Source organism: Somniosus microcephalus, unplaced genomic scaffold, assembly GCF_052327205.1.
Source record: "Somniosus microcephalus isolate GS21.2 unplaced genomic scaffold, FLI_Smic_1.0 unresolved_chr3, whole genome shotgun sequence".
In the NCBI taxonomy this organism is placed as follows: Eukaryota; Metazoa; Chordata; class Chondrichthyes; order Squaliformes; family Somniosidae; genus Somniosus; species Somniosus microcephalus.
This window is the reverse complement of record NW_028225181.1, coordinates 58,383,007-58,394,706: the sequence shown is the minus strand read 5'-3', so window position 1 is coordinate 58,394,706 and position 11,700 is coordinate 58,383,007. Positions and strand designations below refer to the sequence as shown.

Genomic DNA, 11,700 nt, shown 5'->3' with positions numbered 1-11,700 from the left:
TATATCTGAGAGTTAGAGTGAGGGTTGTGGGGCATATCAGTGTGTTACAGTGAGGGGTGTGGGGTATATCAGTGTGTTACAGTGAGGAGATTGACGTATGTCAAGGTTTTACAGTGAGGGGTGTGTGGTATATCAGAATGTTACAGGGAGGTGTGTACGGTATATCAGAGTGTTATAGTGAGTGGTGTGAGGTATATCAGAGTTTTACAGTGAGGGGTGCGGGCTATTTCAGAGTGTTACGGTGAGAATGCGGGGAATATCAGAGTGCTAAAGTGAGGGGTGAGGGTATATCTGAAAGCCACAATAATGGGTGTGGGCTTTCACAGATTGTTACATTGCTGGGTGTGTGGAATATCAGAGTGTTAGCATGAGAGGTGTGGGATATATCAAGAGTGTTACATTGAGTGGTTTGGTGTATATCAGTGATAAAGTGAGGCATGTGGGGTATATCAGTGTGTAAAATGACGGGGATGGTGTATATCCCAGTGTTAAAGCGAGTGGTGTGGTGCATATCAGATTGTTACCTTGAGGGGTGTAGTGTATGTCAGAATTTAATAGTGATGGGTGTGAGGTATATCAGAGTTTTATAGTAAGGAGCGTGGGGTATAATAGAGTGTTAAAGTGAGAATGTGTGGTATATGAATTTTACAGTGAAGGGTGTGGGGTATTTCAGTGTGTTCCAGTGAGGGGTGAGGATATAGTGAGTTGCGTGGTGTATATTAGATTTTTACAGTGAGGGGTGTGGGGTATATCAGAGTGTTACAGTGAGGGGTGTGGGCTTTCTCAGATTGTTACATTGCCGGGTGTGGGGTGCAGCAGAGTGTTGCAATGAGAGGTGTGGGGTATATCGGAGTGTTACACTGAGAGGTTGCTGGCTATATCCGTGTTAAATTCATTGGATTGGGCTTATATCAGTTTGTTACTTTGCGGGGCATGAGGAATATCAGTGTTTGAGTGAGTAGTGTATGGTAAACAATGTGTTACAGTGAGAAGTGATGGGTATAAGGATCTTGGGGGCTTTTAATCTTCATATGGACCGACCAAATTAATTTGCCAAATGTAGACTGGAGGACGAGTTCATGGAATGTATTCGGGACAGTTTCCAGAAAAATATATCATGGAACCAACCAGCAAACAAGCTATTTTATAAGTTGTATTCTCTAATGAGACAAGGTTAATCAGCAATCTCATAGTAAAGGACCCCCAGGGACAGAGTGCTCATAATATGATAGAATTTCATTGTAACTTTGAGAGTGACTTGCCTAAGTCTGAAACTAGACTCTTAGACTTAAAGAAAGCCAATTCCATAGGTATGAGGGGAGAGTTGGTTGAATTGATTGGAAAAATAGATAAAAAGATATGGCGGTAAATAAGCAGTGGCTAGCATTTAAAGAAAAAATTAATAATTCTCGACAATAATACATTCCATTGATAAACAAAAACAGGTTTATAAAAAGGAAGAGGGTAGATAAAGTAAACGTTGGTCCCTTAGAGTATGATACTGGGGAATAAATAAAGTGAAACAGGGAAATAGCTTAGATTCTGAACAAATATTTTGCATCGGTCTTCACCATAGAAGACACTAACAACATCACAATAATGGATAATCAAGGGGCCACAAGGAGTGGGGAACGATAAACAATCACTATCACTAAGGAAATATTACTCAGTAAAATAATGGGACTAAAAACCGACAGGTCCCCTGGAACAGATGGCCTGCATACCAGGTTCTTTAATGAAGTGGCTGCAGAGATAGTGGATGCATTGGTTGCAATATACCAAACTACCCTGGACTCTGGATAGGTCCCAGCGGATTTGAAAATCGCTAATATAACACCCCTATTTAAGAAAGAAGGGAGAGAAAAAGCAGGAAACTATAGACCAGTTAGCCTAACATTTGTCGTTGGGGAAATGCTGGAGTCCTTCATTAATGAAGCAGTAGCAGGGCATTTAGAAAATATATTGCAGTCACACAGTCAGCATGGTATTAGGAAAGGTAAATTATGTTTAACAAATATGCTGGTGATCCTTGAGGATGTAACAAGCAGGATGGACAAGGGTGAGCAGGCGAATGTTGTGTATTTGGATTTCCAGAAGGCATTCGATAATGTGCCTCATAAAATTTTACTGCAACGGAGTTGGGGTAATATATTAGAATGAATAGAAATTGGCTAAATAACAGAAAGCAGAGAGTTGGGATAAATGGGTCATTTTATGGTTGGCAAACAGTAACTAGTGGGGTGCCACATGGTTCGATGCTGGGGCCCCAACTATTTACAATCTACATTAATGACCTGAATGAAGGGGTCGAGTGTAATGTAGCCAAGTTTGCGGATGATACAAGGATAGGTGGGAAAGCAAGTTGTGCAGAGGACTCAAAGAAACTGCAAAAGGATATAGACAGGCTAGGTGAGTGGGCAAACTTTTGGCAGTTGGAGTATTATGTGGGAAAGTGCAAGTTTATCCAATTTGGCAGGAAAAATAAAAAGGAAATCTATTATTTAAATGGAGAGAGATTATAAAATGCTACAGTTCGGAGGGACCTGGCGGTCCTTGTGCAGGAAACACAAAAAGTTTGCATGCAGGTACAGCAAGTAATTAAAAAGGCAAATGGAATGATGGCCTTTATTTCACGAGGGTTGTAGTATAAAAGCAGGGAAGTCCTGCTACAAATGTACAAGGTATTGCTGAGACCAAAGCTTGAGTACTGCGTTGAGTTTTGGTCTCCTTATTTAAGGAAGGATATAATTGCATTGGAGGCAGCTCAGAGACGATTCACTAGGTTAATTCCAGAGATGAGGATTTTGACTTACGAGGAAAGGTTGAGCAGGCTGGGCCTATACTCATTGGAATTTAGAAGAATGAGAGGTGATCTTATTGAAACACATAAGATACTAAGGGGGCTCGACAGGGTAGATACAGCGAGGATGTTTCCAATCGTGGGAGAATCTAGAACTCGGGGCCCAGTCTCAAAATAAAGGGTCACCCTTTTAGAAGTGAAATGGGGAAGAACGTCTTCTCTATTAGGGAGCTCTGGAGGCTGGGTCATTAAATATATTTAAGTTGGAAATTTTTTGCAAGATAAGGGAGTGAAGGGTTTTGAGGAGCCAGCTGTGAAGTGGCTTTGAGCCCTAGTACATCCATGATCTTATTGAATGGCGGAGCAACCTCAAGGGGCCAATAGGTCTATTCCTGCTCCTATTTCTTATGTTCTTATTTTCCATGGGAAAAGTGATCCAACCATAGCTAATTAAAGAACTTAAGGATAGCATTAGATTGAAAGAAGCAGCTTATAATTGTGTAAAGAATAATGTAAGCCTGAGGGTTGGGAAAGTTTCAGAAACCAGCAATGGTTGATCAAACATTGATAAAAAGGGAAAAAATAGATTATGAGAGAAAACTAGCAAGAAGTATAAAAGCAGATTCTGCAAGTATGGAAATAGTTAAAGAGTGGCAAAAGGAAACGCTGCTCCCTTAGAGTCTGAGACAGCAAAAGTTAATATGTGGAATAAGGAAATGGCAGAAACATTATACAAATATTTTCTGTCTGTCTTCACATTAGGAGACATAAAAAGCCTGCAAAAAAACGTGGATCCCAATGGTCTAATGAAGTGAGGAACTTAACATAATTAATATAAGTACAGAAAAAGTACTAGAGATACTAATGAGACTAAACACCAACAAATCCCCTGGACCTGACAGCCTACATCCTAGGGTTCTAAAAGTGGTGGCGAAAGAGATAGTGGCGAGCATTGGATTTGATCATCAAAAATTCACTAGATTCTGGAATGGTCCCAGCGGATTGGAAGGTCGCAAATGTAACACCGCCATTCAAGAATGGAGGGAGAAAAATACAGGGAACCACAGGCCAGTTAGCATGAGATCAGTCGTCGGGAAAATTCTGGAATCCATTGTTAAGGAAATGGTATTAAGACACTTAGAAAATCATAACATGATTCGGCAGCGTCAACATGGTTTTATGAAAGGGAAATCGTGTTTGACGAATTTATTAGAGATTTTTAAGGATGTAACTAGCAGAGTAGATAAAGGGAACCAGTTGATATAGTATATTTGGATTTCCAAAAGGCATTCGATAAGGTGCCACGTAAACGTTTATTACATAAGATTAGAGCGCATGGATTTAGGGGTACTATAATAGCATGGATAGGGGATTGGTTAACAGACAGAAACCAGAGAGTAGGGATAACGGATCTTTTTCAGGTTGGCAGGCTGTAACTAGTGGGGTGCCGCAAGGATCTGTGTTGGGGCCTCAGCTATTTACAATCTATATTAATGACACAGATGAAGGGTCCACGTGTAATGTACTTAAGTTTGCTGATGATACAAAGCTATGTGGGACAGTGAGCTGTGAGGAGAATGCAAAGAATCTGCACAGGGATATAGATAGACTGAGTGAGTAGGCAGTACGGTGGAGTATAATGTATGGAAATGTGAGGTTCGGTTGTTAGCGCCACCGATTAACACCTAAAGAGGCCGAGAAGTGGGGCGCTAGCCAATTTCCGGTTGTGCACAAGGCGCCTAGCGCCTCGCCCCATATTGAGCATGCATTTAGCGCCGGCGCTAAATCTTAGTGCCCGCTCATGGGCGCAGGCTGATTATGACGTCATTTGAGTGTGCAACGCATTTTGGGCGCACCAGACTGGAAATTCAGTGGCTCCCCCCTACGTAACGCCTGGCACTAATAGTGACAGCTTACCTGGGCCTTACCAAGTCGGTCTCGGTTTGGAGGAGCGTTATTTAAAGGGGACTGGTATGGTTTAAAAGCGGCAGCCATTTTTGGAGCTCAAATTCCTCGAGAACTACAAAGAGTTGCTGAGCTGCACACTGACAGCCATTTGACCACTGAGCCAGCGCAGGCAGACGATCTTCAGCCTTCTGACCGTCACCTTGCTGTTGGTGAGCCTTGACAACAGGGAACCTTCCTGTGGGCATTGGAGGGGAATGTCCTGCTGCTGAATCATCTGGAAAGGGCACTGAGACGCTGGGAGAGGGGGGCAGGCATGGCCAGACAGAGGAGGGCCACAGACGTCGCCACAGCAGACCTTATGCTGGCAGGGTTTTCCGACAGCAGTTTCCCTACATGAACATGCCGGAGGAGCAGTGTGTCAGAAGGCTGCAATTTAGAAAGGAGGTGGTGACTGAGCTGTGCCAGCTGCTTCAGCCAGATCTGCAACCTCAGATAAGGTGCAGGACATTTCTGTCAGATGCCTGCTGGCCTGAACTTCTATGCGAGCGGCTCTTCTCAGGCTGTGCATCAGAGGCTGATCAGAAGTAGCTTCTAGGCCCATCTCACGGAACGCTTTCTGCCATTCCAAGAAGAGGAATGGAGCCGGTCTGATACCCCCAAGCCTGTGAAGGGCAAGATGCATGTAAATAGCAGGCATGGCCATTGTAAATGAAGAAAGTGTTTCATTACACAAAATGTGGTTCCTTCAAACATGAGAAAGCGATGGCAACAGAAAGCAAAACTAATACACTGCCATATAACTGACTCTCACACCCGGGAGACTGTCCAAAACATAAATCACAATACGACCATCTTCCATGGCCATGATTCCACTGCGCCAACCAAAGCATCCAATGACCCATCAGTGAGGCGTTCCGCCCTCTGCCTCACCCTTTCCATATCTTGCTAGCCTGGTGTGCCACAGGTAGGCTCCCACCGCTTTGAAGGCCTACAAGGCAGTGAGTGTGGCTGGTGATGACAATTGACCTGCCCCTTTTACAGCTGGCCGGCGCCAGTGTGTCTAAGTGAAAGTGATTATTGACAGCACCTTCGCTATGCCCCACCGGCGCGAAATTGGGTTGCGCCGCCGGTTTAGCACCTTAAGAGTAGGAGGCAGCGCCTGATTTAGCGCTGCAATCACCTTTAGGGACGCTGCTACCCAATATAGCATTAGGTGGCGCTAAATTGCGCCTGGCGCTAAACTTTGCACATCACCAGGACTAGTGCCCCAAACGCAGCTATACCGAATTTCTAGGCCATTATATTTTAAATGCTGAGAAACATTCAAATGTTGGTGTTCAGAGAGATTTGGGTGTCCCCATGCAAGAAACACTGAAAGCTAGCATTCAAGTACAGCAAGCAATATGGAAGGCAAATGGCATGTGGACCTTTATTGCAAGGGGGTTAGTGTAAGAGTAACGAATTCTTACTACAATTGTACAGGGCCTTGGTGAGACCACACCTGGTGCACTGTGCACAGTTTTGGTCTCCTTATCTAAGGAAGGATAAACTTGCCTTGGAGGCAGTGCAACACAGTTTCACTAGCTTGATTCCTGGGATGAGAGGTCTGTCCTATGATGAGACATTGTGTAGAATGGGCCTATACGCTCTGGAGTTAAGAAGAAGGAGAGGTGATCTCATCGAAACATACAAGATTTTAAAGGGGATTAATAGGGTAGATGTTGAGAGCTTGTTTCCCCTGGCTGGCGTGTCTAGAACTAGGGGCATAGTCTCAGTATAAGAGGTAGGCCATTTAAGATTGAGATGAGAAGGAATTTCTTTACTCAGAGGGTTGTGAAGTTCTGGAATTCTGTGCCCCAGAGGGCTGTGAATGCTGAGTCTTCTACTATATTCAAGGCTGAGATAGATGCATTTTAGGACAAAAGGGGAATGAAAGGATAAGGAGATCGGGCGGGAAAGTGGATTTGAGTTCGATGATCGGCCATGATCTTTTTGAATTGTGGAGCAGGCTTGAGGGGCCGCATGGCCTACATGTTCTTTTATTTATTATGTTATTCTTAAGTTCTTATGTAGGAAGTCACACAACACCAGGTTATAGTCCAACAGCTTTATTTGAGATCACAAGCTTTCGGAGCGCTGCTTCTTCGTCAGGTGAAGTGGAGAGAAGCATACAGGCACAGCATATATAATCAGAGAAAACTGCCAGATGATTACAGGTAATCTTTCTAACTGCCCTTTATCACACCTCGGCAGAGAGATAATCACAGCAATCAAAGGTGTGAATGGTGTCCAAACAGGTCAGTCAGGAAAACATTACATCAAAGGACAATGAGGTGGGTTCACAAGGGGTCAAATGTTGCAGATGCTGGGGTATGTCTGAAAAACAGAAAAAACTAAAAACTTTGCTAGAAATCACAGCAGGTCCGGCCGCATCTGTGCAGAGAGAACAAGCGAACGACGACTCGAGTCTGGATGACTCTACGTCAGGTAGGGTTACATGTAGCATGACATGAACCCAAGATCCCGGTTGAGGCCATCCTCAGGAGTGCAGAACTTGGCTATCAGTTTTTGCTCGCCGATTTTGTGTAGCTGTGTGTCTTGAAGGCCGCCTTGGAGAATGCTTACCCGAAGATCGGAAGCTGAATGTCCTTGACTGCTGAAGCATTCCCCGACTGGGAGGGAACACTCCTGCCTGGCGATTGTTGTGCAGTGTCCATTCATCCATTGTCGCAGTGTCTGCATGGTCTCGCCAATGTACCAAGCTCCGTGGCATCCTTTCCTGCACTGTATGAGGTAGACAACGTTGGCCGAGACACATGAGTATGAACCATGTACCTGGTGGGTGGTGTCCTCACGTGTGATGATGGTATCTGTGTTGATGATCTGGCATGAATTGCAGAGGTTGCCGGCGCATGGTTGTGTGGTGGCGTGGTGGCTGTTCTCCTGAAAGCTCGGTAATTTGCTGTGAATGATGGTCTGTTTGAGGTTAGGCGGCTGTTTGAAGGCGAGTAGTGGAGGTGTGGGGATGGCCTTAGTGAGGTGTTCATCGTCGTCGATGACATGTTGAAGGCTGCGGAGATCATGGCATACTTTCTCCATTCTGGGGAAGTACTCGACGACGAAGGGTACTCTGTTGGTTGTGTCCCGTGTTTGTCTTCTGAGGAGGTCTATGCGATTTTTCACTGTGTTGCATCGGAACTGTCGATCGATGAGTCGAGCATCATATCCCATTCTTACGAGGGCGTCTTTCACGTCTGTAGGTGTCGATCACGCTCCTCCACGTCTGAGCACATCCTGTGTATTTGCAGGGCTTGTCCATAAGAGATGGCTTCTTTAACGTGGTTAGGGTGGAAGCTGGAGAAGAGGAGCATCGTGAGCTTGTCCGTGGGCTTGAGGTAGAGTGAAGTGCTGAGGTGTCCATCTTTGATGGAGATTCGTGCGTCCACGAATGAAACCGATTCTGAGGAGTAGTCCCTAGTGAGTTTGATGGTGGGATGGAACTTGTTGATGTCATCGTGTAGTCTTTTCAGTGATTCTTCGCCGTGGGTCCATAGGAAGAAAATGTCGTCGATGTATCTGGTGTATAGGTTTGGTTGGAGGTCCTGTGCAGTGAAGAAGTCTTGCTCGAACTTGTGCATGAAGATGTTGGCGTATTGGAGTGCGAATTTGGTCCCCATGGCTGTTCTGTGTGTTTGGGTAAAGAACTGGTTGTCGAAGGTGAAGACATTGTAGTCAAGGCTGAAGCGGATGAGTTAACGATGGCGTCTGGAGATTGGCTGTTGTTGGTGTTGAGTATTGAGGCTGTCGCAGCGATGCCTTCATCGTGGGGGATACTGGTGTAGAGTGCCGAGATGTCCATCGTGGCGAGGAGTGTTCCTAGTTCAACTGGTCCGTGGGTGCTGAGTTTCTGTAAGAAGTCTGTAGTGTCGTGACAGAAGCTGGGGGTTCCCGTTACGATGGGTTTCAGGATGCCCTCGATTTATCTAGAGAGCTTCTCACACAGGGTTCTGTTGCCTGATACGATAGGACGTCCGGACGTGTTGGCTTTGTGTATCTTTGAGAGGCAGTAGAAGGCTCCTACGCGGGGAGCACGTGGGATGAGAGCGTGTAGGATACTCTGAAGGTCTGGATCGAAGGTCTTGATCAGTCTGTTGAGTTGGCGGGTGTGTTCTTTGGTCGGACCTGCGGGTAACTGTCTGTAGTATTCCTGGTTGTCCAGTTGTCGGTATGCTTCTTTGCAATAGTCCATTCTATTCTGTATGACGATGGCTCCTCCTGCTGGTTTGATGACGATGTTGTCGTTGGTCTTGAGAGAGTAGATGTCGTTGCGTTGTGCTCAGGTGACATTCTGGACTGTTTGGTGAGTGTGGCTGATGATTCTGGCGTTGATGCATCTCCTGACAGCTTGAGCATACATGTCAAGCTTAGGGCAGAGGCTGATAGCCAAGTTCTGCACTCATGAGGACGGCCTCAACCGGGATCTTAGGTTCATGTCACGCTACATGTAACCACACCAGATGTAGAGTCATCCAGACTCGAGTCGTCATTGGCTTGTTCTCTCTGCAGGGATGCGGCCGGGCCTGCTGTGATTTCAAGCAAAGTATTTTTTTCTGTTTTTCATACAGACCCCAGCATCTGCAAAATTTGACCTCTTGTGACCCCACCTCATTGTTTTTGATGTAATGTTTTCCTGACTGACCTGTTTGGACACCATTCACATTCAGCATTGATTGCTGTGATTATCCCTCTGCTGAGGTGTGATAAAGGGCAGTTAGAAAGATTAGCTGTAATCATCTGGCAGTTTCCGCTGACTATATATGCTGTCCCTTTATGCTTCTCTCCACTTCACCTGATGAAGGAGCAGCGCTCCGAAATCTTGTGATCTCAAATAAAGCTGTTGGACTATAACCTAGTGTTGTGTGACTTCCTACATTTGTCCACCCCAGTCCAACACTGGCATCTCCACATTAAGTTCTTATGTTTGTTAAAGTGTTATAAAGTAGACTTGCCAGCAAAATGGAGGCCCAGGGAATAAAAGGGACAGTGGTAGCATGGATCTGAAATTGGCAAAGTGACAGGAAGCAGAGAGTAGTGCTGAATGGTTGGTTTTCCGACTGGAGGAAGGTACAGAGTGGTGTTCCCCAGGGGTCGGTACAAGGACCACTGCTTTTCTAGATATATACAAATGAATTAGACTTTTCTGTACAGGACACAATTCCAAAATTTTCGTGTGACACACAACTTGGAGGTATAGGGAACAGTGAGGAGGATAATGATAGACTTCAAGAACACATAGAAAGGGTGATGGGATGGGAGGACACATGGCCAATCAAATTTAACACAGAAAATTGCGAACTCACATATTTTGGTAGGAAGAACGAGGAGATGCAATTTAACATAAAGGGTCCAATTCCAAAGTGGGTGCATGAACAGAGTGACCTGGGGGCATCTGTGCACACATCCTTAAAGCTGGCAGGGCAGGTTGCGAAAGCATCTAAAAAGGTATACATGATCCTGGCCTTCATAAATAGATGCATAGGGTGCAAAATGTGGAAGTTATGATGAAACGTTATAAAACACTGGTTCTGCCTCAACTGGAGTATTGTGTTCAATTCTGGGCACTGCAATTTAGGAAGGATGTGAAGTCCTTAGAGACGGTGCCAAAAAGATTTACATGAATTGTTCCAGGGATGAGGGATTTCAGTTACGTGGATAGAATGGAAAATCTGGGGTTGTTCTCCTTAAAGCATAAAAGGTCGAGGTGAGATTTGATAGAGGTGTTCAAAATCATGCGGGGTCAAGATAGAGTAGATAGAGTGAAACTGTTCCCATAGGAAGAAGGGTCGTGAACCAGAGGACACAGATTTAAGGTGATCACAAAAGTATCAAAGGCGACATGAGGAAAATCATATTTATGCAGTGACTAGTGAGGATCTGGATGCACTGCCTGAAATGGTGGTGGAGGCAAACTGAATCGTAGCTTTCAAATGAGAATTGGATAAGTACCGAAAGGAAAAATAATGCAATATATGGGGAGGGGGCGAGGAAGTGGGACCAGCTGAAGTACTCTTGCAGAGAATCGGCACGGGCTCAACAGGCTGAATTGTCACCTTCTTTGTTGTAACCCTTCTATGATTCAACACTGTCTCATCAAACACACCCATGTCAGGTACAGCGCGGTTTAGATACAGAGTTATGCTCCCTCTACACTGTCCCATCAAACACTCACAGGGCAGGCACAGCACGTGTTAGATACAGAATAAAGCTCGTTCTACATTGTCCCATCAAACACTCCCAGGGCAGGTACAGCACGGGTTGTATACAGAGTAAAGCTCTGTCTTCATTGTCCCAACAAACACTCCCAGGGCATGTACAGCACGGGTTAGATACAGCGTGAAGCTCCCTCTACACTGTCCGAACGAACAATCACAGGGCAGGCAAAGCACGGGTTAGATACAGAGTAACGCTCCCTCTACAATGTCACATCAATCACTCCCAGGGCAGGCACAGCACGGGTTAGATACAGAATAAAGCTCGTTCTACATTGCCCCGTCAAACACTCCCAGGGCAGGTAAAGCACTCATTAGATACAGGGAGAAACTCCGTCCACACTGTCCTAACAAACACTCACAGGGCAAGTACAGCACGTGTTAGATACAGAGTAAAGATTAGTATTCGTAAAAAAAGTAGTGCTAGTGAAATTAATGGGACCGACGCCCGATAAATCCCCAGGGCCTGATAATCTGCAGAGTACTAAATGATTTAGCCATTGAAATAGTGGATGCATTGGTTGTCCTCTTCCAATAATCTATAGCTTATGGAACAGTTCCTGCAGATTGGAGGGTGGCAAATATAACCCCACTATTTTAAAAAGGAGTTAGAGAGAAAACAGATAACAACAGACCTGTTAGTGCAGGTTAGTCTAACATCAGTCATAGGGGTAATGCTCGAGACTATTATAAAGGATGTGATAACAGGACACTTATAACATA

At 45.0% G+C, this 11,700-nt stretch overlaps 1 pseudogene; it reads right to left on the bottom strand.

The window, feature by feature from the left end:
• Positions 1–7,425: 7,425 nt before the first annotated feature.
• On the bottom strand, positions 7,426–8,567 carry LOC147091589 (uncharacterized; annotated as a pseudogene).
• Between the last annotated feature and the right edge of the window lie 3,133 nt (positions 8,568–11,700).